Here is a 16,725-nt window from a genome sequence, read left to right as displayed (position 1 = left end):
TCTGAAGCCGATGCTAGAGCAGTTGATTTGGTAGTTGTCAGAGATGATGAAGTGTCGGTAATCAAGGTAGACTACAAATCTAGGAAACAATGGGAGCCGCTATCCGGTGTCATACTGGATGGAGGAGCAGGTGTGAATATCCTTGGGGCACACCTTCAGCAAAGTCTGGGCATCACATATTTGAAACCAGCACCCTTTAAGGTTCGAATGGTCAATCATAGAGTTCTTCAGGCAACTGGTATGATCGAGAATATGGAGATAAGGGTGGGGAAAGAAAAATTCAAAACCAGCTTCCTGGTACTGGATGTTCAAGGAGCATATGGGATGCTACTGGGACACCCATGGCTGCAGACGGCGCATGCTGTTCATGATTATGCCAATCAGACCCTGACAATACAAGGCACCAGTAGAAGAATTCAGATCCATACAAACAACACCAAAAGCTAGAAGAAGGCATTGCGACCAGAAGAGCTTTGCCAGAAGTATGGGGTTAAGAAGATTGAGAGGATGCTGGCAGCAATGAATATTCAACATTGGAGATTCTCTAGTACACTAGTCACGGCACATTCCAGACAGCAAAGGAAAAGCCAAAGCTGTGACTGCATCCTTTAAGGCTGATGAGCAACGCTCCTTATAGCTCATCACATTGAACAAGAGATTAAGACTTCAGCAAGCTCCTATTACTAGAAAGTATTTGGAGGATGACACTCTTATCTTTGATCTGGAACGCTTCTAAAGGCTATATGTAGGAGCCATAGAAATGATTCAGCACTAGAAGTCAGCTGCCTTTCATGATCAAGAGTTGTGTCAATTACCTGAGCATCCCAGCAGGATCCAGCTACTGGAAAGGGTACTTGAGTGGACGCTGACTTCTGATGATATGACAATCAGTCCACATTGGCAGCGACAATCCACTATAGATCGACACTCTCTAGCTCTTGAACTTGATCTACTACTAGGAAACAGACCTACATACAGATGTATGAAGGAGGTCAGGACTCAACTGAAAGAAGTCTTGCTTCAGATGCAAATTGCTAGAGGAGTTTTGGATCAGAGCGTGCAGGCCATCATTAAAGATTAGTCTTCCAGCAGTAAAGGACCCTGAACTCAAATGACAGTAGGAGAACATGCAACTGCTCTCCAAAAACTCTTTCAGCTGGTCCGAATTTCTAGGAATATGATGCAGCAAAAGAACCAAACTGTTCTCAATTTTATGGAGTTTGTGTCTGATTCTCTAGTTCTCCTGTATGCATTACCTGCTAAAGAGGCTGAACTGCCTAGATTTTTTCCATCCTTGTATCCTCATCATCCAGAACCAGCGGATCGGCTCACTTACTTCAGCATCACTAATGAACTCCAAGATTGGTATAAGCGAGCCACTATGGAATGGAAAGCCTGGAAATCACTGATCAATGACGCCCTCAAAATGGATACTGTCATGGATCTGCATGGAGAAATGCAGAAGGTCAAACTCTGTATGGGATAGTGTAAGATCCAGCTCTGTGGATTAACGAAGATCATAAATCAGTTACTTCAACTGACTGTGGAGTCTTCCAAGATTCCTGAGAAGGATATCGCTGCCAAACCAGGACTGGGGCCACAATACAGAGAGATGGCTGAGATTCTATTTGAAGCTAGAATTAAGACGAATCAGCCTCTTTTGCAGGGATGCATCCACACACCCTCGCATTGTCATACATTGGCCAGAACCCGTTTGATAAAGGGCAAACATAGTTTGTATGATCCCAACACCAAATCCTACAACGTCCTCACGCCTTATGAATTTGAGATGTCCAATGAAAGGCGGGATCAGCTTGAGCAGGAGGCCATTTACAAACTTAGGCACTGGGACTTCTGAGGCACCAACACAAAAGAAGGGCAAGAGGAAGCGGGTTCAGTGGAAGGATACTAGGTAGTTCCATCTCAAAATCAGACGATGGATTTTCCCAGTTAGGCACTGGAATCTCCTTGGTTGAGCACCCTTGGAATTACAACTATAGGGGTGTCAAGCACTCAACAAGCAAAAAACCAGATGGCCATACCAAAAAACCAGATGGTTTTCTCAACACCAAATCAGAATCAGGTAGATTTATACCAAAATTCGAGAAAGGAGGGATGGATATAGAAGGCGAGGATAGTCCCAGCAGGCGAGAACTTCCCCTTAGAAGGCCGACCAACGGGAAGTGAGAACAGCTACACTGGCAGTAATTATCGAAGGCAATTGCTGCAGTAACTCCTAAGAGCTATAAATTCGACCCGCTACACTCTAATCGGGATTCTTAGTTTTTTGGCTTTTGGCTTTCTAAACACTTTTGGTTTACGAGCTCTTAGCTTCTAGATTTACTCCTGTAATCACCTTAAGCTTAAACCCATTGTACATTGTACTGGTTATACTTGAGCTATTAATCTGAATCTGCAACTATCATTTCCAGTCTTCCAGCCTTGTCTTTCATTTCAAAATATCATTCCAGGTCAGTTCTCTATTTTAGTCTAGTACTTTGTTCTAGTTCTTATTAATTGAACTGCCGATATAATGAATAGCTTTAAACTCTAACTCTGGAATAAGCTGTCTGATGGGACCAGTTCCCATTCCAGTATCTTTCAAGGTATTCCACAAGTCATAGTTTTTTCTCTCTCTCTCTCTATAATCATGAGTGTGTGACCATCCTCCGGACGACCAGAGACTGGGAGAAGAGAGAGAGAGAGAGAGAGAGAGAGAGAGAGAGAGAGAGAGAGAGAGAGAGAGAGAGAGAGAGAGAGAGAGAGAGAGAGATGTTATCTTATACATATTTTGCGATCAATGCTCTCCCAAAGGTAGCATTCCAAACATGTTTCTTGTTAGCCACTTTTGTCCTTTTGTGAATATAAGACACCAACGCAATAAAAAACAATGCTTACATGTTGCACTTTTTGTCATTTTGTGAATAAACAATACAAAAGGGAGCAAAAACAACACTCACATGCCTACAAAAGCAATGCCACCCACGATGTTTTAGTCCAAGACCCCATAGTCATTCGCATACAAAGAAGTGCAGTGAACTTGGCATACATATTGGCCATATATGTTTTCTTAAATATCACCAGTATCCTATTGCCATGGCACAAATAGCTTATATCTCCAAGGTGCAAGCAAAGGTGATCGCATTTAGAGAGTGAAAAGCAAGACAAGTGATAACAAATAAATTGGGTGAATTTGAAGGGCATGATGTGTCTAATTTTTTGCAAAATTTATGAGCATGCAATGGAGGAAAAAGGGGGGAATGAACAAGCCACGGTTAAGAATTTTACCTTGATCATGGCACCAAAATTGTGGGTGCAAATTGATGAGATTTATATCATGCATGGAAACACATGGACAGGATTTAAGAAAGCTCTCAAAGAGGAGTACTTCATTGAAGATAAAGAGCGTGTAACTAAGAAAAGTTTTAGGAAATGGGTACAATAGTAGAACAAGGGTGTGTTTGCACCAAAATTGCTCAGGGAATTAACCGAGCAGAGAGCATTTTATCTTTAGAAAGTGGAGTTGTTTGTAAAATTTGTTGATAAAAAATTGGAGAAGAACTTGGGGGATCTTCTTGAGGATCGACGGGTCAATGAGGCTTGAAGTCAGATTGGAAGGAGGTGATTAAAGCAGTAGATATAATTGTGGCATAAGCGGCTTGACAAATTAATTGTGGTTAGCACATGTTTTGATGCAATCGATGAAGTTGTACTTCTGTGACCAAAAGAGAAAGGGTTTGAAGGTGGAGATGCGACTTCTAGATGAGCTTGTGAAGGGCATACAGGAATTGAACCTCAACCTAAAAAAATTCAGGTTTGATGATAAAAACTCAACATCAAATACAACCAAGCCCTCAAAAAGTTAGTGAGAAATTTCATTACATAGGGTGTGATAGCCTTGATCACATATAGAATGATTGCGAAGAATTTGAAGAAGCTAAGAGCAAAAATTTGGTCTTTTGGAAAGATAGTAAGATTCACCTAAGGGAAGTAGGTTTACACCTTAAAACCAATTTTGGAAAAGGTGGAATGAAAAAGATTATGGAAGAGATGTTGCATGATCATAATGTAAGTATTGCATAAGCCCTAACTTATGGCTTACAAATGGAGAGCAAATTTCAGGAAATATATATTGAAGAATCTCTTCCTCATTGGAATTATAACAAGGGCTGAACAAAATCTTCCACAAACAGAAAATCTCGTGAGACCAAGATACACTTTTTTTTATGGATGATACAACATGTAACCTTTGCTTTCAGCACTATAACCAACAAAAATACATTTGACATCCTTATCATCCAATTTTTAGCGATGTGTTTGTGGCACCAAAGCATATGCCAAACAACCAAAAACACGCATGTGCTCAATAAAGGCTTTTATCATGTCATGCTTCATAAGGAGTCATAGACTATAAAGCTTTTGTAGGACACCTGTTAAGTACATAAGTGGCACACATAATGCCTCAAGCCAAAACAAATGTGGTAAAGCTTGACTTTTGACCATCCATCATTCCATTTCCATAAGAGACTTGTTTTTCCTCTCAGCAATACCATTCTGTTGAGGTGTATACAACATTATATATTGGTGTTTTATATCACGACTCGCCAGAAATGCATTAAATTCATGAGACATATACTCCCCTCTCGATCGGAATGGAGGGTGCCCATAGTACATTTCGAGACATTTTCAGCCATAGTAGAAAATTGTTTGAAGCACATAAACACTTTGGACTTTGCTTTAAGTGGATACACCCATGCATGCCTAAACTAATCACCAATGAAGGTCACGAAGTAAAGGTAATTGCCCAAGGACGGAGTTTGCATGGGTCCACAACATCACTATGCACAAGCTGCAATCGGCATGTGGCCCTAACTGAACCATCCTTCGAATGCTGCATCTTACCCAGTATACAGCCTTCACAAACATGTTTGACAAGTGCTTCAAGAGGCGTCAAGAAGCAACCATATCAGATTTTGGCAAACGCAACAAACTGGCAAAATTCAGATGTCCAAAACATGCATGCCAAAGTTTTGCATATGAAATAGCCTTAGAATCTACAACTACATTTGCAAAATTTTGCCCACACTTCTCATATAAAGTGAGATTATACAGCCCACGACATAAAATGACAGATGCAACAATTTCATTACCAAAACTGAGATCACGTATTGTACATCTGTCATTCACAAATTTGACTACAAGGCCAAGTCTTGCACGTGCAGATACAAACAAAAGATTCTTCTTGATGCTAGGAACTTATAATGCATCAACAAGTGTAAAATAACTACCATTTTGCAGTAAGCGCAATCTTTCCAACTCCCTGAACCAACAACGGCGTTGTTGGCACAAGTGACTGGATTTCCACGAGGGAAAAACTCAAGAGAGGGAAACAAATCACGATGTGAGGTAATGTGCTTTGTAGCACCAATGTCAAATGAATCTGTAGCAATTGACAAGTATGCCTTGTGGACAAGAGGATCATAAGTACACTCTACACTAAAAGCCCACTCTCCATCTACACCAGGATCACAATCTCCTTTCACAGAAGCCTCTACAATAGATGCAATTGTATTGGACCTTGTAGTTGATCCAACCTTTTTCGTCTTAGCCTTTTTTGCCTCCAATTTTGGGCACTGCTTGATCAAGTGATTATTAGCTTTACAATAATGGCAATGCATCTCTTTTTTTTGCCCTTATCACAAAAATTCCCAAACAAATTGTTGTCAGCAGAAGCATTAGAAACAGGTGATCTACCACTCGTAGAAGAACCATGGAAAGTGGCTACATTGTTGTTACCACCTTTGCATTGAGCAGCAATGATGGCATGTTCCATTGCACACTGTTTAGTCTTTTTTTCTCAAAAGTGACTCTTGCATCAACAATGTGCATAATGCATCAAACTTGACAACTTTTGGATTTCCTTGTCATAAGTCTCAAAGTACTAGCAGAAGTCTGGTAAGAATCTGGCAAAGCATCAAGAACAGTCTGCCCAAGGGCACTGTCAGAAATGACTTTGCCTGCAGAAATAAGTTGCTCATTGATATCCTTTACACCATCAAGGAAGTGTCCATCTAATCTTCCTCATGCATTGTCATAAAATATGATATCTAACTTTACCAAATGATTTTCTCATTTTAAACTGATCATTTAATATGGGAAGATGAAAGGGGAACAAGAGTTAGGATATAGATACGTGCTTCTAGACCTATCTCAATAGGGGACCAAAAAGAGAAATGGTTGCATCTCAATAGGGTCCAAAAGGAGACGGTCTACCAAAGAGCAATGTGCAATAAGTGTTTCTAGATTTACCTCGGCAAGGGACCAAGAGGAGAGATGGTTACATCTCAATAGAGGTCTAAAAGGAGGTAGTATATCAAAGAGCAACCTGCATCTAATGGAGCTTAAAAGACCTTAGAGTTAGCTTCATTAAAGACGTCCAAAAGGTAGTTTAAAACAGTCCTTTGACCTTAGGCAAGCTAGGACTGTTGACTTTGAGGTGGGAATCCTACCCAAGCATGAGGTGCTTGTCGGCTTGCTAACTAAAGTGCTTAAAGTATTTGTGGGACTTTGCTCAAAGCTTGAGGTGATTTTTATGCTTAAAAGACTAAGGTTCTTTAAGTGTTCAATTCAAAGATAAACTCTCAAGAGGCATAAACAGATTCCATGCTTAATTGACTAAGTGCTTGAAGTGTTCAATTCAAACCAAATGACTTAAGAAGCATAAAAGACACATGTCAAAATCCTCCACATGTGGCCCTCATTATGTGCTTGAATCCTATTGAATAGGCTTTAAAGGGGTCCAATGAGAATTTAGATGCATAAAAATAAGTAATTAAGTTCTTTCAAAGTGGAAAAAGAGGACACGTGTCTAAATGATATAATTAAATAATACGAGAGAGAGAGAGAGAGAGAGGGGTGGACCAAGCTTGAGAGGGGGTATACTCTCTCTCACACACACATTCTCTCGTTGTGTGGAGTGCAAAGTGCAAGAGCTCCATCTCCTTCTCCAAGCTTGTTGAGAAGTTTCTCGAGAGCCTACACCAACAATTTTGGCTATGGAATGCAAATCCAACCAAGAGCCATGCTTCAATGCTTAAGCTTGCCATCTTCTTCATCTTCATTACTATGCTAGACAAGAAGAGTGATGATAAGTGAGGATTTATTTCATTTTCCTATGAATGATTCTTCTTCCTCTCCCTACCCTCATTCCCCGCTAGCTCTCTCCACCTTCAAAGGTGTTTGAGGCCTTGGGATAGTTGATGCTTTTTGCAAAGTTTATGTTATGCTAGTGTGATGCATGAATCTTTCCATCTTCATAGCATCACCAAGGTCACAAGGAACACAAAGATTGTATTGTACCGTCTCTCTTGATGGGAGAATCTATAATCCAAACGCCTTTTGGAGGGGGGAACAGCTCCAAATAAATCTAGTCCTCAACTATTGTCATGTTCTCTAATAGTCTTTCTCTTGCAAAAGTATTGTTCATGCCAATCACATCTCTAAAATCGGGATCAATAGCATACTCATCTATCATAGAAGATAGAGCATTGCGAGTTGCTATGGAAACCGCATTCCTTCTCAGTCGTCTTGAGAGTGCATTGGCTATTTGATTATGCTTTCCAGCAACATGAGCAATATGAAAACGAAATTGCGAAAGGAAATTTGCCCACCTAATTTGTTTGTCGGAGAGCTTGGTCTGTGTCATGAAGTACTTAAGGCATTGGTGATTCGTTGGCACAATGAAAGGAGTCCCCAATCAATTGTCCTTCCATGAGTCTAAGACATGTAGAAATGCGAGGAGTTCCTTTTCATATATGCCTAGAGCTTGCTCAACAGGGTCAAGCCTTCGACATTCATAGCCTATGGCGTGCCCTTGTTTGAGCAAGACAGCTCCAAGGCAATCACCACAAGCGTCACATTGGACCTCAAATGGCTTTGAGAGATCCAGTAGTGTAAGCACAGGTTGGGAGATAAGCTTTTCGAAAGCATTGTTCTCCTTGGTAGACCATGTATACCTAACGTTTTTCTTTGTTAGGTCATGTAACGGTCCTGCGATTTGTGAGAACTTTTCTATGAACCATCTATAGTATGCACACATACCTATAAAGCTTCTTAGTTCATGAAGATTCCTTGATTTAGGCCATTTTTTTATAACCTCTAAATTTGATGGATCCATTTGGATGCCATCTTGAGAGATATTTGTGACCTAAATATTGAATCTCTTGCAAGAAAATTCACTTTTCTTTCAATTACCATAAAGTTTATTCTCTCTTAGAACTTGAAATATTACTTGGAGGTGTTGCTTGTGTTCATCTAGTGAATTAGAGTAGATGATAATATCATCAAAGAACATCCCAGTAAAGGTTCGGTGTGGCATAGCTTGTCCATCAAGCGATTGAATGTGGTTGGTCAAGCCAAAAGGCATGACAATATATTCGTAAAGACCAAACGTAGTGCGAAATGCGGTCTTTACAATGTCTTGATCGACTATCCTTATTTGATGATAGCCACTTTTTAGGTCAATCCTACTGAAGTAGGTCGATCCTTCTAGCTTATCAAATAGGTCTTCTACCTATGGAACGGGAAACCTATTCTTGATAGTGATCCTATTCAGTGCTCTATAGTCGACACACATACGATATGTGCCGTCTTTCTTTTGCACTAATAGCACAGGTGAGCAAAATGGGAGATGAGTTAGGCCTAACCATGCCCTTCTCAACTAACTCATGCACTTGCCGCATAATCTCCTCTTGTTGAGCTTGAGAAACTCTATAACGAGGTTTATTAGGCGGTGAACTTCCTGGAAGAAGTTCAATTGCATGGTCATCATTGCCTCCTTTAGGAGGTAGTTCACAAGGGATGTCGTCAATAAAGACATCTTGAAACCCATTGAGAAAATTGGATAACTCTAATTCCTTGTGGTTGTTTATATTTTCTTTTGCTAAAGCATTAGGTTCATTTTGAGAATCTTCAACAAAAATCATGTACACAGAAATAGAGCTCTTTATTGACTTATTGAAAGCTTGCGTATGTATAATGGGTATGGTGTTACCCATTTCCTTAGCATCTATGTACATATCTTTTTCCCTGAACCTAAAATAGATTCTTCTTTTAGGGAACTTAACATTGGCAGCCATGCAATCAAACCATGGTGCCCCTAGGATTATATCCTTGTGCTTGAGTGGAGAGAGAAAGAAGTCCTCTTTGTCCACATAGCTTTGGACATGGAGCCTCAATTTCTCGATTAAGGGAGTGACTGAAGCTTCTTGCCCCTTGAAAGCACCGTCTGCGGGGGTAGGACATCTCCCATCTCGTAGGCTTGTATGCCTATCTTGGTGGCCAACTCTCTGGATATGAACTTGTGAGTAGAACCAGGGTCAAAGAGAATAAAAGCATCATGTTCTCTTACCTTTCCCCAAGCATGGCATAGAGGAGATCCTTTGTGGTGAGCTTCCTCTTCTTGGATTTTGACCAAGGTAGCTCTAGGAGGCTCATGGCGGGTGTTCTTTTGGGGACAAGCGCGGTACACGTGCCCTTGCTTGTCGCACTTGAAACAACGGTTATCTTTGCAATAACGCTCAGCCTCTTCAGGAGAGAGTTTGTTTTTGCCTTTGTAAACTCCCTTCTCCTTAGCTTTGTTGGAATTGCCCTTAGGAGACTTTTGGACATTGTCCTTCCCCTTAGGCTAATTAGAACCCTTGTTTTCTGTGGGCTTAGAATTTCTCTTAGCCCCTGTTTGGAAATTGATTCAAGAAGCCACCATAGTATGGTGTATAACCGCCGATATGGTGCGTGGCCTTTGGGAGTTGACATACTCCGCCATTTATTTAGTTAAGCCTGCACAAAATTGCTGCTTTTGCTCTCCAAAATCCATCTTTTTGGAGACAATGGCTTTGAGATGTAGGTCCCAAAACTTGTCTACATATTTGTGAATGGATTCGTAGGGAGAGAGCTTCAAGCTTTTCCATTCGGTGAGTACTTTGTCTTTGGCATCGATGGCCAAAAAATACTTCATAATGGAAGCTCTTAAAGCTTTCCACGTTTCTGGAGCTTCACCATTGGCCCGTAGGCTAGACCACCATTGCCTTGCGGACTTTTGAAAGTGCAAGCTACATGGCGTAGCTTAGAGGACTCCGTGAAGCCCTCATCTCAAAACGCCGCATCAAATTGTTGGATAAAAGCCAAGACTTTGTCCGTAGCATCAAAGGTGCCATCGTAGGTAAGGAAAGAGACGTTGTTTCCTCCCTCTTTGAACTTCTTGAGCTTGGACGACCTCTTCCCAGCGGCATAGGATTTCCTATGGCCTTTTCTTTTCGATGGTTCAAAAGTTGCACAATCGCTTTCTCCAGAAGATGAAGAATTCGAGGAAGATGGAGAAGAGGGTGACCTCTTTCTCGTCTTTCTCTTGCCTTGATCTTCTTTGTCTGCGCCATCACTTTCATAAGAGGAAGAGGATGAAGAAGATAGAGAACATGGTGTCCTCTTTCTTGCCTTTTTCTTCTCTTGCTTTTTGAGATCCCTCTTTGAATTATGGTGTGGAGAAGTGTGCGATGGACTTCTCCGTTTAGGAGGCGATGGAGAGCGTTTAGCCCGTCATCTTCGTGGAGCCATTTCCACCGAGGTGGCAGGAGAATCACTTCTTTCTGGTTACTTTGATGGGGGCTCTTGAGTTCTCCGTTGATAAGGAGGTGCATCATCAAGAAGCAAATTTTTGAGCCCTTCGTATGGATCCTCTTCTTCTTCCCGAATCGGAGAGAGGCCCTTTTGGGAGTCTCGCAAGGAGGCTTCCTAGGTACTCTCTCGTCATGGTGGGGAGTTTGGAGAATCCCATGAGCACGAAGCTGCTGTTGCACTTCACTTTGGAGGGATGGATTGCCCATGGCTTGTTGAAGCCTAGAAACAAGGTAGTTAACAAGCATAGGGGCATCATTAGTAACCTGCTCATTAGCAAAATTAAAGTTATCAACATTAATTTCACTCTCTTTACTATTGTCAGCCATTCTAGGTGTACTTTGGCACTTCAAGCCCTAGTTGCTACTTCTCTTTACCCCTTTGAAAAAAGGACTCAAGCTATTGTACCCGTGGCTCGAATACCATTAATTGCAAGGAATAGAAGAGAGGGGCTCATCTCAAGCTTCTAATAGCTCAATAGTGGTTAAGCCATAAGCAAGCCCCGTAGGACTCCACTATTAAGACCATAGCTCTCGCCGGTGATGCCCCGTTATCTGCACGAAGGCAAGCGCACTGCAAGGTTGAAAAATTCCTATTCTACTTACTCAATTGCAATTAATAATACCAACCATTTATAGCTAGCTTGAGGACCTCCCTTCGTGAGCAAGAAAAGAGAGACCTTGTGCTCTGATACCAATGTAACATTTAATGGCCTAGTAGCTTGTGTGTAGCGGAAAATAACACGAACATAGAGAGCATTTCATTAGAATAGGTTCCTAATGAGAATAACAATAGTGCTTGGGTGGACAGAGCAACAAAAAGCATAACACCTAGTTAGATAGCATGAACAATACTTCAAAAGAGAGAAATTAAGCTATTGACAACAATTGAGGACCGGATTTTCATGGAGCCGGAAAAGGCTTTGTATTATAGGTTTTTCCCATCAAGAGAGACATTTTACAATACAATTCTTTGTGTTCCTTCAATACTAGCTAGTGCAATGAAGATGGGAACTTCAAGCACTAAGCAAAACACTTATCAAACACAACATCAATTCTCTCACGGTCTCATACCCAAGACCTCACACACCTTCGAAGATGGTGAGAGCTAGCAGGGTATGAGAGTAGATTGAGAGGAAGAAGGAGGAGTCTTATTAGAAAGATGTACATTTCCTCACATAATCACTCATATTAGCATATATTAGCTTAGTAATTAGCATGGTAGAGGAGATGAGCATGCATTGAAGCTTGGATCTTGGTTGGATTTGCATCACAAAGCCAAGAGTTGTTGGCGTAGGCCTCCCTTCTCACAAGCTTGGAGTAGGTGATAAGCTTTCCATTAAAGCTTCAGAAGGAGAGAGAGAGAGTCTTCTTGCTTCACACATGAGCTTGTGTGAGTGTGTGTGGAATAATGACTTGAGAAAATCAGCCCCCCCCCTCTCTCTCTCTCTCTCTCTCTCTCTCTCTCTCTCTCTCTCTCTCTCTCTCTCTCTCTCTCTCTCTCTCTCTCTCTCTCTTGTTCGACCCCTCATGCTATTTTCTCTTGCTGACACCCTATTGGACCTCTCCAGGCTTAGCCAATAGGATTTCAGGAGCATAAGTGGTAGCCTTCTGACATGTGTATCCCTTTCCCCTTTTGTGAGAGCTTTAGGTAGTTAATTAATGCAACTAAACTCTCATTGGACCCCTTTGTCTCTTGGCCAATAGGAATCAGGCAAGCCATTGGGATGTTGAATGCTCATTGGACCCCTTGGGACTGTCTAATAGTCTTCTAGAGAGCTTAATTCTTATTGGTTCTTTTATTAAGCATTTTTAAATTGATTAAACTAGATTTACTCTAGTCTAATTCTCATTGGTCCACCTCCATGGCCATCCTAGGATTTGAGTACATCTTGTGGGCATTTGGGCTAGCGAGCTGACATGTGTCCCTCATTCCCTTTGTGCCAAGGAGGCTTGTGAGTGTGTGTGTGTGTGTGTGTATGTGTTTCTCTCTCATCCCCTACTTGCAAGGCTTGCCCCCTCCTTTGTAGGAGTTGTGAAGACTTTTTTGGTAGACACACTAAGCATCCAAACTAAGCTTTGACCGTTGGACAAAACCTTTGAATTTTGGAACCTTAGCATTTTGGAAGTCTTAATGGATTGAACCTTAGGGTCTTTAAAGCCCATTGTTGCACATTGCTCTTTTACAGATGGCCCCCCCTTTGGACAAATTCATCTATCCATGACTCCTTTGCTTTTTTTCATTTCTGCTTATGTGTGCAAAGCGCCCATCCTTACTCTCCTTGTTCTCTCTTGCTTTTATCGTATGCCTTTCTAGCATTCTTAAGCTTGTGCTCAACATTAAAAAATCGAGACTTGCTTTGAATGTGTGACCTAGAAGAAGTGGGTTTGTGTGCTTTTATGTTTCCCTTTGTCCGACCTACTGGAAGCGGTGGTAGGACTGCATTTTCACATTGATGCTTTGTTCAAGGTGGCGTTTCATATCCACTCTCTTCTCAAAACGCTGATGTTTGCTTATACGTTCTACAAAAGCAAAACAATACCGCCACCATCTCTTGGATTCACAGTGGTTACATTCGAAATAGTTAATTTTGCTAGACGATGATCAAACTCTCAAAAATCAACCTCTCTCTCTCTCTCTCTCTCTCTCTCTCTCTCTCTCTCTCTCTCTCTCAAGGCACCACTGACTTTACATGTAGAAAGCACAATGGTGATAGCATCATGGACTATATGTTGTTTTCAAAAGCCACTCTAGAATGCATACAAAGCTTTACACTTGGTGAATGGAATCCGGAATCGGATCATAGGATGCTATGTATTGACCTCAAATGTGGTAAAAGACCTGAGCATGTAGCCTCCAATCATGATGTGAATCGTTCATACCTACGTCTAGACTTCAAACAAGCACTTATATATGCTAATATGGTGGACCAAATGTTAAGCATGACAGAGCATCAAGAGAGCCCAATATTAGAATGCAAGTGGAAAGTTTTTGTTGGAATTAGGGTTGCAGAGAAACACACACAGCTTGGAGAATACGAAGGAAGCTCAAGGCACACAATAATGCACGGGGCAAAAAACCTCCTAAAGAGGGAAAAAATGCCCCGGCAGTCCTATTGTTCACACACATCACTACCACATGCATATGGTAACAAATCCCCCCTGGAGTGATGCGGTGAACGAGAGCTGGCACATGAGTAAAGGGAAGTGCCATGCCCTGAGGACATGATCATCCCACAAAGGGGAGTAAGCCAAAAGCTTTGCGAAAAGCTTCGAACTTCTCATGAGATAACGCCTTTGTGGAAAGATCGGCAAGGTTGCTCTGTATTGGCACATAAGCCAAGCTGATCACTCTTGCTAAGAGCCTCTCCCTGACATAGTGGTAATGCACCTCAATATGCTCTGTGCAAGCATGAAAAACTAGGTTCCTCACAACTGCCAATGTGCTCTGACTGTCAGTGTAGATAGTGTTGGCAGTGTCCTGTCCAACACCCAAATCAGCCATAAGGCGTCCGAGCCATACACACTCAGCCATAGCTGTGAAGACTGCCCTATACTCAGCCTCACAACTAGAAGTGGCCACAATAGGTTGCTTCTTGCTCAACCATGATATACATGAACTGCCAAGCATGAAACAAAACCACTTGTGGGACACTCGCATGTCAAAACAACCAACCCAATCTGAGTCCAAAAAAGCATGCAAGTCTGGCGACAATGATCCCCCCTTGGGATAAAACAAGCCAAGATGTAAAGTGCCACGAAGGTAGCGGAAAATCCTCTTGACAGCCTGCCAATGCTTAGGCCCTGGGCTATGCATAAATCTGTTGACCTGTGAGACTGCAAATTGAATATCCGACCTTGTGTTGCATACATAAATGAGGCAGCCAACAGAAGTTTGGTAAAGAGTGACATCAGCAGGATCACTAGCATCATGTAGACTAAACTTCAAACCTGTTTCCATGGGAGTGGCAATAGGTTTGCAATCCTCAAGTCCAAACTTACATAGCAATGTCTCTATGCAACTTTTATGACACAAGGCAATACCACCATCACACTGCTTAAAGTGTCTACCCAAGTAATGATGCAACAGCCCCAAATCTTTCATCTTGAAAGTAGCATTCAAATCATCCTTGAATTCAGCAATATGTCTCTCATTTGGTCCAGTGATCAGCAAATCATCGACATAAAGAACCACAATGAGAAGTACATCACCCTCACGCTTTACATACAATGTGCTTTCTGTTGGACTGTTACGAAAGCCTTGTTTGACCAAACGAGTGTCAGCTTTCTCATACCAAGCACGAGGAGATTGCTTCAACCCATACAAAGCCTTCTTACATCTGCACACTTTGTCCTCTTGTCCTTTCTTGACAAAACCACGAGGCTGCGTTACATAAACTTCCTCAAATATGTCACCATTCAAGAAAGCAGTAAGAATGTCTAATTGATGTACATCCCAACCAAAATGAGATGCCAATGCACGTAGAAAATGCACAGTAGTCATACGACAAGTACGAGCAAAAGTCTCTTCATAGTCTATGCCTTTTTGCTTTGCATAACCCTTTGAACCAAGTCGAGCCTTATGGCGATCGATCTCACCATTCGGCTTGCATTTCAACTTGTAAACCCACTTCGTACCAATGGCCTTTTTGCCAGGAGGAAAATCCCATAAAGTCCATGTTTCGTTTTTTATAAGTGCATCATATTTTGATTGCATGGCAGCCATCCAATTTTCTGAATTCTGTGCTTCATCAAAAGACAGAGGTTCCTCAACATCATGTAAGCTAGACACAGCCAAAGCATAACAATCTGATGCATAAGATGCATGGAGAGAGCCTGAACGAGTACGACTAGACAAAGGTGCATCCAGTTTACTATCACACAAAGTGTGCACCAGCCATTTTGGCATACCTCTACCCTTCCCATTTTCAGCCCTTTCCTCATCAAGTACATCATGTACATCTACATCAGTAATAGGTCGATCTATAACACTTTTGGAAACCCCCATAGGCTGTACATTTGCCTCATTGGAATTTACATTTGAACTTCAACCACTGAAAAGAGGCAACAAAGTGTCATAAATGTCATGTGACCTTACATTATTGTCTCTAGTACATGACAGCAAGGACTGAATAGAATCTTCCACAAACACTACATCCCATGAAACCAAAATACGCTTTGTTTGCGGATGATACAACCTGTAACCTTTGCTTTCAGCACTATAACCAACAAAAATACATTTGACAGCCTTATCATCCAATTTTCTACGCTGTGTTTGTGGCACCAAAGCATATGCCAAACAACCAAAAACACGCATGTGCTCAATAGAAGGCTTTCTATCATGCCATGCTTCATATGGAGCAATAGACTACAAAGCTTTTGTAGGACACTTGTTACGTACATAAGTGACACACATGATGGCCTGAAGCCAAAAACAATGCGGCAAAGCTTGACTTTTGACCATACATCGTGCCATTTCCTTAATAAGTGACCTGTTTTTTCTCTCAGCAACACTATTTTGTTGAGGTGTATAAAGCATTGTACATTGGTGTTTTATCCCACGACTAGCCTGAAATGCATTAAATTCATTAGACATATACTCCCCCCGTCGATCGGAATAGAGGGTGCCCATAGTACATTTTGATACATTTTCAACCATAGCCACAAATTTTTTGAAGCATATAAAAACTTTGGACTTTGCTTTAAGCGGAAATACCCATGCATGCCTAGAGTAATCATCAATGAAAGTCACAAAGTACAGGTAATTGCCCAAGGACGGAGTTTGCATGGGCCCACAAACATCACTATGCACAAGCTACAACTTGCATGTGGCCCTAACCGAACCATCCTTTTGAAACTTAGAACACTGCATTTTACCCAAAATACAACCTTCACAAACATGTTTGATAGGTGCTTCAAGAGGCGGCAAAGAAGCAACCATATCAGATTTTTGCAAACGTAGCAAACTAGCAAAGTTCAGATGACCAAAACGTGCATGCCAAAGTTTTGCATCTAAATAGCAAGTGAATCTGCAACTGCATTTACAAAATTTTGT

This window comes from Adiantum capillus-veneris, chromosome 14 (genome assembly GCF_014529385.1).
Source record: "Adiantum capillus-veneris isolate H3 chromosome 14, ASM1452938v2, whole genome shotgun sequence".
In the NCBI taxonomy this organism is placed as follows: Eukaryota; Viridiplantae; Streptophyta; class Polypodiopsida; order Polypodiales; family Pteridaceae; genus Adiantum; species Adiantum capillus-veneris.
The sequence above is the reverse complement of the archived record's forward strand: the minus strand, read 5'-3'. Positions refer to the sequence as shown.